This window comes from Perca flavescens, chromosome 20 (genome assembly GCF_004354835.1).
Source record: "Perca flavescens isolate YP-PL-M2 chromosome 20, PFLA_1.0, whole genome shotgun sequence".
NCBI lineage: Eukaryota > Metazoa > Chordata > Actinopteri > Perciformes > Percidae > Perca > Perca flavescens.
Window position 1 is genome coordinate 31,420,776 of NC_041350.1, and position 11,132 is coordinate 31,431,907.

Genomic DNA, 11,132 nt, shown 5'->3' on the forward strand with positions numbered 1-11,132 from the left:
ATCTGGGAACACAGCGCAACAATGTAAATGAGCAAACAATGTAAATTTTTTATTCTTGTTGAAGTTGCATGATTCAGATTTGATACAATTATTGAAATTGCTGGGCTTGTAATCAGCAATGCTATTATTAGGTTAGCAGCAAATATCTGAAATAGTACCTGAATCCATCAGAAGACTCAAACATCTAACGGCTCACTTTCTAACACCACTGACATATAGTCAACTTTAATAACTTCATGAGCCACTAAATACCGCAACAGATAGTTTGTCCCAGGTTGGTCTGGGTGTGTTCATCACTTTTTTTTTTGTGTTCCATGGAAAGTGTTGCTGTGCTATTTCTTCTGTGTGACTTGCAGTGTTTCTATATTTGGATGTGTTGTCTTACCTTGCACTGTTTCTTCTAAATGCTGTACACACGCTGTGTGTTTTCTTCTGTTTTGTCCATTTGCAAGTGTTTTCTTAAGCTGCAGTGCGTTGAGCTCTCTGGACCACTGTACATGCAACAAAGTTTCTTAGCAAGACTGAAACCTGGCTCATTGTAATTACTAGGTCAGGCTCTTACACCCTTAACCCACCTGACTTCTCTGTCTTAGCAATGTTACCCATAGTATATTTGAAATAAAGAAGCGTTGTTATTTGTGATCTTTATCGACGCTGTTTTGGAATTGTCCCATGTCTCTCCTCTGTACTACCAACCCTGCTTTTGGAGTGTTTATCCACTACCAAAAACTCTTTTTGGCAACTCAGTTCACCATCTTTTAGGCTCTCAAACCTCTGGACAACATAGATGCACCACTTGGGTATTCCAGTCCTGAACTGCCAATGGGACAAGATGATGACATGAGAGGGAAAAACAAAAGGGAGCAAAACGAAAGCCATACATATGTTAAAATCACAGCAGTAATAAAGATTAAGTAGAAGTTAATGGCATCCTCAGTCATGCTCGTGGAGGTAATCTCTCTTTTTTAAATCAAAATTAGATTTGGAGGGGAGGAACAAACAGGGGGTGAGACTTTGGCGTAATATTTTAATCAAATTGTCATGAGTGAGTGGATACAATTAGGGAGGCTGTCAGTCACTAAGGCAGATACCCTGTTGTTGTTCAGCTGGTGAGGAAGCTAAAAGAGGGGGGGGAAATGAATGAGAGGATGAGCCTTGGATGAGAATGGTGAGAAGGCATCTCCTCAGGTGCAGCAGCAGTCTGGGGCAATGTGACCAATGTTAAAAAATGCCACCAAACACCAGAGGAATGTTTCTTTCCTTGGGTGTTTGCAAACACAAAAAAGCATTGCATGACGCTGCATGCAAGTGTATATGAGAGATAGGTTTAATGACTTGGAGAATATGATGTTAAGAGACAAATCTCCTTATCTAAATCAGTTAAATACAAAAAATAAGAATGAGATAGGCATGGCCACCTACCGAATGAAGAAAAAGAACTGGAGATAAAGAAGAAGAGAGGGAGTCCCCCTTGGGGACATTAAAGTCACAAAGAATAAAACTTTGAGGGATGGTAGAAGAATAATGAGTGAAAGTTATAGAATGATGCAAAAGAACTCTGTATGAAGGAACACAAGAGGGTAAGATATGGTTTACATGTGCAGACAGTGAAACGAGCCTGACAGAGGGATAAAACAAGCAAATCACCAATCCATGATGCTTCTCCTTCTCACCCTGACCCCCCCCCATCCTTGCTTACGTTGACTCGCACTCTTTTGCATGATCGCTCTAAAGCCTAAACAAGTGTGAAAACGGTTGCTTATTAGCCCAGTTTGGGCCAGGGCAGACATGTGCACAAACACTGTCTCTGTTGTCTGTGATCTGGGAGCACAGTTTGCTCATGGTGAGATAATCAATTTGTGACATACCTAAAGAAGACCAAGGTTGGTTTCCCTTAATTGGGCCATTACTGGAGCAAGAGGCATTGACTAACGAGAAATGGGCTATGTTATTATTAGCTAGACACTGCATTATTTTCCCCTTCAATGGCTTCATTGGCTGGTTTTTCACCCCTCAGTTAAGAAGCATAAACAAATCCATTTTCAGAGGAAGATCGGAGTTGAAGTGGTATTGCATCCATCAGTGATTAATTTTTTCTTCAAAGAAAAATCATTAGATTTGCTGATGACACACAGCTCTCCATATACAGCAGATTAGGGTGTCCTCGTGCAAGCTTTTTGAAGGGGGTTCAAACATTTTGTTTGTAGAAGTCATTACATGTTTGCACAATACAAATAGGACCCGTCTTCCCAAACCAAAGCCGCCCCTCCACCCTCCCATCTTTGTTGCATGTACAGTAATTATGATTTATCAAATTAATTTGTCAGAGCCAATTCATCACTCCGTAAGACCGCTAAAGAGCAAATTGACATGTTAGCACACACACACCGAGGACAGGTATCTCCTTCAACATTTGGTACAACTAATTAAACACAATGGATATAAGATGGAGTGACTGATGCCAGGCAGGCGCGATGGTGCACGCGGCGGAAAAAATTAACTCAAGCAAAGCCAAAAGTGCAGTGCCGTGTGACAATGAGGGAGTCGCTTCAGCTGGCCAGACACTTCACTCCACGCCGCTCTTTTCCGATTCATTTAGCTGCCAGTGAAATTGTGAAATATCCCGGAATTCTGCTGATGTGCTGTGTAGTCGAAGCTTCGACAGCATTTTGATTTTATTAGAACTTTAGAGGACAAATAGTAGGGGGGACGGGGAGAAGCAAACATCCAAACACGCAAATCATCTAGCATCATACAATGGCCTGCTATATATTTTTGAATGTAGTTATTATCATAAGGCACAAAATCATTATTTTCATTTAATTTATTTCAAAATACGGCTCACTGTGATGTAAACAATGGGGATTGAAGTTACAGTAATGTCTGTCAAGGTTGCCATAACTGAATTCAGGATGGTTTATCTTCTACATCCCTTCTTATGACAACATTACAAATGAATTTGTAGTATTTGTGTAGTTTAGAAGCTGTATATTTATCGTAAACACAATATTACCCATTACCCTTCAACAATGACTAGCCACTTTAACAATGATTTAGGTTAAATAAAGCCAATCAAACATATATCCATGTATCAAGTGTCTGATATGATATATAAAGGTCAGTCGATCCACATTTTCACATCAATTTCATTTACTCTCACACCCATTCACTACAGCTTTTGTGCTGTCTGAATCTTCATGACAAGTTAACACTTGCGTGTTATATATTCTATATACTATCTTATACTGAAAAGCCCATAAACCTCAAGTTGTCTTCATGTCCATCAGTGAAGATGCTCTAGATCCTCATAGCAAACACTCAAGGCAGCTATATTCCCGTGTGTAACACATCATATTTCTTGGGTGATAAACAGCCATTGAGAAAAGAGCAGTAAACACTTGAGGCAGGGCAGTAAAAGTAAATGGTATGTCTTGGTATGTTTGCATGCGGGAGATGGACATGGTGGAGGGTTTGAGTGGACAGAAGGAGACCTAGTTGGGATGTGCTCCGTTTTAGCCCAGAGTATGGCCATAACGCATTGTGGAGTGGAATGCACAATTAAAATCCTCCCTCACTATGAATGCCAAATGGTTCAGTATGTTCAACTCAGCATCATTTTGAATAACGTATATATTGAATGATTTAGCATAAACATGATTTACGCCCAATGCCAACATGAAGTACACAACACAATGTAGAAAATAGTGAGTAATGGTATGGAGGGCTGGTTGGTGGATGAGCATGTACAGCATTCCACTTTTATGAGTGAAACTAAAGTTCATGTTCTGTCACTATCCAACAGTTAATTACCAGCCTAGACATGGTTTCTGTCTGTCTGTGTCTGTGTCTGTGTATGTGAGTCTGAGTCTGAGTCTGTCTTTTGTCTTTTGTCTTTTGTCTTTTGTCTTTTGTCTTTTGTCTTTTGTCTTCTGTCTGTCTGTGTCTGTGAGTCTGTCTGTGAGTCTGTCTGTTTGTCTGTATGTCTCTGTCTGTGTGATGTTTAGCAGGTCCTGTGAACTGTCAACATGTTAGCATGCTAATATTAGCATGCATGTAGACTCTTAGGGCCCTATCTTGCACTCAGCGCAATTGCCTTTGTACACCGACGCATCATTCCTATTTTGCACCCGACGCACAGCGGACTTTTCCCTCCACAGACACACATCGGTAAATTAGGGAATGTATTTGCGCTCCCGGGGGCGGTTCAGTGAAAAGAGGAGGCGTGTTCAGGCGCAAACGTTCCCTGGTGCTGTTTTGCAATTCCGCCACAGACCAGGAAAAACCTGGTCTAAAGTCAGTGGCGCTAGTCTAAAGTCAGTGGCGATAGTCTAAAGTCAGTGGCGCTAGTCTAAAGTCAGTGGCGCTAGTCTAAAGTCAGTGGTACTAGTCTAAAGTCAGTGGTGCTAGTCTAAATTCAGTGGCGATAGTCTAAAGTCAGTGGCAATAGTCTAAAGTCAGTGGTGCTAGTCTAAAGTCAGTGGCGATAGTCTAAAGTCAGTGGTGCTAGTCTAAAGTCAGTGGTGCTAGTCTAAAGTCTGTGGCGATAGTCTAAAGTCAGTGGTGCTAGTCTAAAGTCAGTGGTGCTAGTCTAAAGTCAGTGGCGATAGTCTAAAGTCAGTGGTGCTAGTCTAAAGTCAGTGGCGATAGTCTAAAGTCAGTGGCGCTAGTCTAAAGTCAGTGGCGCTAGTCTAAAGTCAGTGGCGCTAGTCTAAAGTCAGTGGCCGATAGTCTAAAGTCAGTGGCGCTAGTCTAAAGTCAGTGGTGCTAGTCTAAAGTCAGTGGCGATAGTCTAAAGTCAGTGGTGCTATTCTAAAGTCAGTGGTGCTATTCTAAAGTCAGTGGCGCTAGTCTAAAGTCAGTGGCGCTAGTCTAAAGTCAGTGGCAATAGTCTAAAGTCAGTGGCGCTAGTCTAAAGTCAGTGGCGATAGTCTAAAGTCAGTAGTGCTAGTCTAAAGTCAGTGGCGATAGTCTAAAGTCAGTGGCGATAGTCTAAAGTCAGTGGCGATAGTCTAAAGTCAGTGGTGCTAGTCTAAAGTCAGTGGCAATAGTCTAAAGTCAGTGGCGATAGTCTAATGTCAGTGGTGCTAGTCTAAAGTCAGTGGCAATAGTCTAAAGTCAGTGGCGCGTTATTCAGATGCTATTTTAGGGGCGCATGCTTGGCCATAATGTAGCGTACACTTTGCTTCTCTCATCTACACGGACGCAGCAGTTCCCATTTTGCAAATAAATACAAGGAAAAATATCACTGAAAATGCGCTTCAGGTGTTTGGATAGATCAGGAGGCACTTTACAGTACAGTCCTCATAAAGTCCCAGCATTCTTTGTGGTTTGTTGTGATTTACACAACATATCCATGAATCATGGATGTGTTGATGAGATAAATGAGGAAATATTAGAGGACTTAAGGAGATGTGATGTTGAACTACGGTGGGATTGGACACTCCGGCGGAATCTGATCCGGGAGTAATGCGCAATGCGCTCCTAATGGAGCGGGTGGACGGAGGTGGAGTGGGGGGGAGGAGGAAGTGGCACAACAGGAGCAGGTGGTGCGTTTGAAGGCCCACGCTCCATGGCTGCAGCAATCCTCTCCAGACTTGAGGAGATGCGCCCGAGAGGACACAGCAAGATCACCACCCGGCCAAGACGGGCATTTATTACTTTGCCGCATCCCAGACAGCTCCCGCTGGCGTGCGCCAGGCAAATCCGCCGTCATAATAGCAATCCGCCATGGAACAAGCGCGCCTGCTCTTAAAGGGAATGTGAGATGACGCTCTGATTGGTTTATTGCACGTTACGCCCAAACCACACCTAGCTACTTCAGACCAACCCATTTTAGATTTGCGTCAGGCGCAAGAGTCATTTATCCCAACGGTATCATAGCAACAGCGCCCGAGATCCACCCACAAAGCTACTTGCGTTTCACGTTTGATACTTGCGTTTCAGATCGTTAAAATAGGGCCCTTAGACTCTTAGTCTTGCTCAAACCAAACCCATACTCTCCCCTCAACCTGAACCATTTCCTAATCCTAAACTCTACACTGGTTGCCTGTTCGACAGAGAATAGATTTCAAAATCCTGCTCTTTGTCTTCAAATCTCTACATAACTTAGCTCCTGTCTACCTTTCCGAACTCATTCATTCGTACACTCCTACCAGAAGCCTAAGATCACACAACCAGGTTCTGCTGGTAGCCCCTCGTGCCAGACTAAAGCGGAGAGGGGAGCGCGCTTTTGCGGTGGCAGGGCCTCGTCTGTGGAACAGCCTGCCTCTAGAGATTAGAACAGCCCCCAACCTCGCTATCTTCAAGTCATTGGTAAAAACCTACTTATTCTCATTAGCATATTGATTTCCTATTTGAGTTGTCCTTCTTTTGTATATTTGAATCAGTGTTTTAAGGTTGCTCTTAGCCTTGTTGTTTTTATTGTGCTTTACGCTCTTTCTTGCTGGTTTTATGTTTTTTTTATGCTAGCTCTGTAAAGCACTTTGGTCTGTCTAGCGGCTGTTTAAATGTGCTATATAAATAAATGAACTTGAACTTGAACTAAACTAAAAGTGTTAACACACCTTAACCATAACCTTACCACTGTTTATTTTCCATCACCCTGAACTTGTCCTAATCTAACTGCCATGCCCAGATATTATAGAAAGAAAACATGTTAATTAAAAAAAGTCCAAAGGGGTTTTGTAGGTTTGTGTATATTAGGATTTTTTGGTTTGTGCCAGAGTTCAGAATAAAAAGTGATGATTCAAAAGCACATGACCAACTAATGATTGTGTCATAAGCACTGATCAGAAACCCTATCAAACATCTGCAGATGCATAGTTTTACTCCTCAAGAATGTCAGTTTTGTAATACCTTACTTTCTCTACTGAGAAAAAGCACAGATCTCACATAACTATTAAAACCACTTTTGTACAGCATCACAAAGTTCCTCTCTCATCCATGCTGGCATTTTACATTATGCACAGCGTTATCAATAATCATCACCAGGCTAAATCTCTCTTTATTAATGTGTTGTGCCTGGGGCCTGAGCCGGGGGGCAGCCTGACTGAGAGCCCTATTCATGCCAATGTGGTTTCTAGTCATTTGTCTACATCATGGGCCCATGCATCAGACTGAGATTGAGCTCCAGCCAAGCTCTACCATTTAATCAGCAGGTTAATGCCAGCCTCTGAGGGGGAGGGGGGGGGGGGGGAAGAAAGGTGTCGGCCATATTGGGATTTCAGCCCATTTACAAAGTGTGCATAGGAAATTACCAAGTGCCCACATGTCAACCACTCCCCCTCCCACCCCCCGGGCGTGCTGTTAAAGCTAGCATTCTGGGGGAACAGGGGGAGGATGACGACAGAGGGAGTGAGAGATACTATTATGTCCAGAAGAATTGTGCTTCTCTCGCTGTTCCCTGTCTTACTCTTTCTCCCTCTCTACCCCCTCTGACATTTTCTCTCTCTCTCTCTCTCTCTCTCTCCCTCTCTGTCTCCCTCCACCTGTCTTCCTCCTTCCCGCCTCCAGTCTTTATCTATTTGTCTTGTCATTCTCCTTCACCTTCTCCATATTCACTTCTGATCTCTCTCTCTCTCTCTTTCTTTCCCTTTCCCTCTCCCTCTCAGTTGTCCTCTTCTTTATCCTTTCCTTCTCTCTGTCTGCCACCTCTATTCTGGGGGAACATGGCGTCCCAGAGCCCTGGTGAAATATAACTGCCGGTATATGTGTGTGTGTGTGTGTGTGTGTGTGTGTGTGGTGTGGATGCTCGTGCACACATGCCTGCTTGCCTGCTCGTGCTCTGGCAATATGCTCTCACTCAATCAGATTTGCATAAGTAACCTCTCAGCAGGCCTGCTCCACTGGCCAGGTGCGTTGCTCTATTTGCATATAGAACTGTGAGGCTCCCCAGAGTCACTTTAGACTCCAGTGACTGCTGAGTGAGCCCACATGAAATCTGAATTAAAAACCCTCCGCCTGCCCGTCTGACACCCTCCTCCATCCCTGCCCATCTACATACCTACTTTACCTCTCTCCATCTCCTTCCTCCTTACATATCCGCCCATCTACCTGGATGGCTACCTCCATCTCTACCAACGCATACTTCTTGAGTTACCTTTTCCCCCGAACACCTCTAAACGCCCCTATCCAGCCTACTAACCTACTGTATCTGCACAGCCACTTTCATTTAAACTTGTCCTCTACTGGCTAAGCTAGCATGCTATCTGGGACTTGGCATCCATGTCGGCCTGGACCTTCCTCAGGCTTGATTCAGCTTTTAAACAGTCAAAACCTCCCAAACAAACGCGAAAGTGGACATTCAGTTGAGAACGTTTTGTCATACTATTTGTAGGTTTTTCTGGACAGCAACCTCTTGTGATTGTGCAAATACTGGCTGCTGTTCTCAGAAGCAAAGGTTACACTGCTGCAAGTCTTCTTAGGGAGGTTGAGGCTACAAAGTACTACAACACCGACCGCACTTAACAAAGTAGTGTGAATTGTGTTTGGGAAATTCATATTGGTAAATACAGCACATTCCCCCATGTCTTCATGTCGCCATACAAACCCTTTGCATTGGCCCTCTCTCCCAAGCATAAATAGGCCTCATTTGTTACTGAATCCAAAAGTTGTAAATGTTGATGCTGTCTATCATTCTTGACAGATTGACTGTAATATTGTATTGCTAGTCATCATGGAGATTAAAGTACATTTGGCTTGTTGTTAGATGATTTGATGGGTTCAGAGGCCTTACTCCATCTAATCCATGACTTACAAAACTAGAGAAAACTCCAGGTAAGATAACATGGGTTTTAGAGCTATTTCTGTCAAGGTCACTGGTGGATGACAAAATTTTCTTTGGCCCTGGGTGAGCATATGTAAGACAATTTTTATTTAATAACCAATGATTTTATGAAATCTAAATCAAACACCAGAGACAACAGTTGCAATACAGTATCAGTCTCTCCTCTTTTGTCCAATGTAAATGCCAAGAAGGCGATAATGAAATGTATGGCCTGCTCTTTTCACACGTCATGATGACAGCACCACAGAAAATTGGCTCACCGGATCTCAGCGGTGTCCCATTTCTGGGGGATAAAACTTGTAAAACAATTCATTTTAATACACGCCGAACCCACAGTTTGCTTCAGACCAGGCGAGAATGCATAATTTCCCTGACTCTGAGCTTGACCTCGACTTAAGGGTGTCCCTAACTAAGGGCTATTTGGTGAAAAACCACTGGCCAGACTCTATGTCATTTGTACTTTCTTATATGTTAATGCATCCAGGATTTTATTCTAAGACTGTCGGAGAAAAAATAGGGGACGCCACAAGGGAATACCGATGGCTGAGCAATATCCTTTTTCCATGAACAGAGGAAATTGTTCAGTGACCCTTTGAGGTCTAGCCCATTTGAATATGTGTGTTGTCCCTGTCTCTAGCCTAATCAGAACAGATTGAGTCATGGCCAAAACACAACAAGGGTGGTTCAATAAAATGAAATGCATTTGTTCTGGTCCTCTTGATAGAAATGCACATTCAACCAACTATGCCTGCCGACTAGTATGCATTTCAGAATTTTCAAAGAAGAAAAAAGAAATGTGTGGGAAGTGGGAATATTGTATAATTGAAGCAGACAGCTAACATGGATATACAAAAGAAAAGGAAGTGATTGGAAATACTTGAGCTATGTATTATTATATTTAGAACTTTTGTCAAAGCTAGTTCCTCTTGCCTTACAGGCACTCCATTTGCATCTATTGTTTATCCTCGACTCCTCTTCTTCCTCCTCTTGTTCTTCGTCTTCAGTTTATCTCAATCTCCCGCATTCTGTTAAGTTCATCTGTTTTCTGGCGACTGCAGGTCACCCAGCCTGCTGTAGGCACATGAAAGGACACTTGTAATATACAGAGAGGGCAGTGTTGGAGTCGGGGCAAAAATATAATAACATAAAAAGTGAAGGCGAGCAGAAGCGCAAGGTCTTCATCTCTCATGTATAGAAATTGGAAACGTCTGACCAGCCGGGGGTTGCTTATCTCAGAGGGCAGATAGCATCACGAAACAGGCCTGTAATGGCCACATGCTCCACTTGATAATCCCCCCCTTCCCGTCCCTGCTGCCGTCCGTCCGCAGATACGAGGCCCCCGGTCTCAGGGCTTAGAGGCTTGGAGAGCAGGGGAGCATTACCGATACAAAAGAAATGCATTTGGGCTCTTGCAGTGCTCCGGCGGACTGGGTTAACATAATAGCTTCCCCTCCCTGGCCCTTGCCTTGTTTTTGATTGATACTTTTCAATTACAGTCCACTCCCGTCCGAGCCGGCCCTGCACGGCCCCCACGCTCCCCCCTTCCCCAAACATTCAAAATGCTATTTTTCCCACTGTGTGATAACTTCAAACATTTAGGGGGTACAAGAGCACTGGTAACCCTGTTTAGCCGGCGCAGTAAATTGGTTCCATGTTCAACATAATAGCACTGACAGGCTTTTGCTAGGGAAATCAGTCCAGCAAAGGGACATGCCAACGATAAGACATCCAGCTTTGAAATTCTATTTCTCCGTATCAGAATTAAATCTGGACTTTATATTTCTTTTTGCCCGGGCGCAGGCTCTCTCCGGTCGCTTCCCGGCCTGTACTATTTGATCATGGGGTGACAACTAATACTTACCCCTGAGATCCTTTGCTCTCTATTTTCTGGGACTTTGGACCATATTTTTTCTTTTGCCTTGTTATTTTTCCTATTCCTTTTAAAAAAAAAATCCATATTGGTTGTCAAAATCTCAAATGATTTGTCCGTCCCAGGGATGTAATGCTTTCTGCACACAGCATTCACATGGGCAGTATCATGGACAGTTAAACTGAAAAGTGGTTAAACGTGTATCATGGGAATCAGCATCTTTACAATGAAAGTACATAACATAAATGTAAGGTACAGCAGGATGGAGGGCTGTAGCTCAATGCTTTTTACAACCTTTCTCGATCTGTATCAGCTCCATGCATATATGAGCCCCACCTCGCGCCAGGAATCTCTGGGTAAACATATTTGTAAGCAGCAGCAGTGCTGTAATCATTAGCAGAAGGAATGCTTTGCAGCGGTATCTGGGCTGATCTGATATCCATGTGGCTCCCAATGACAGCACCAGGCCCTGCAGAT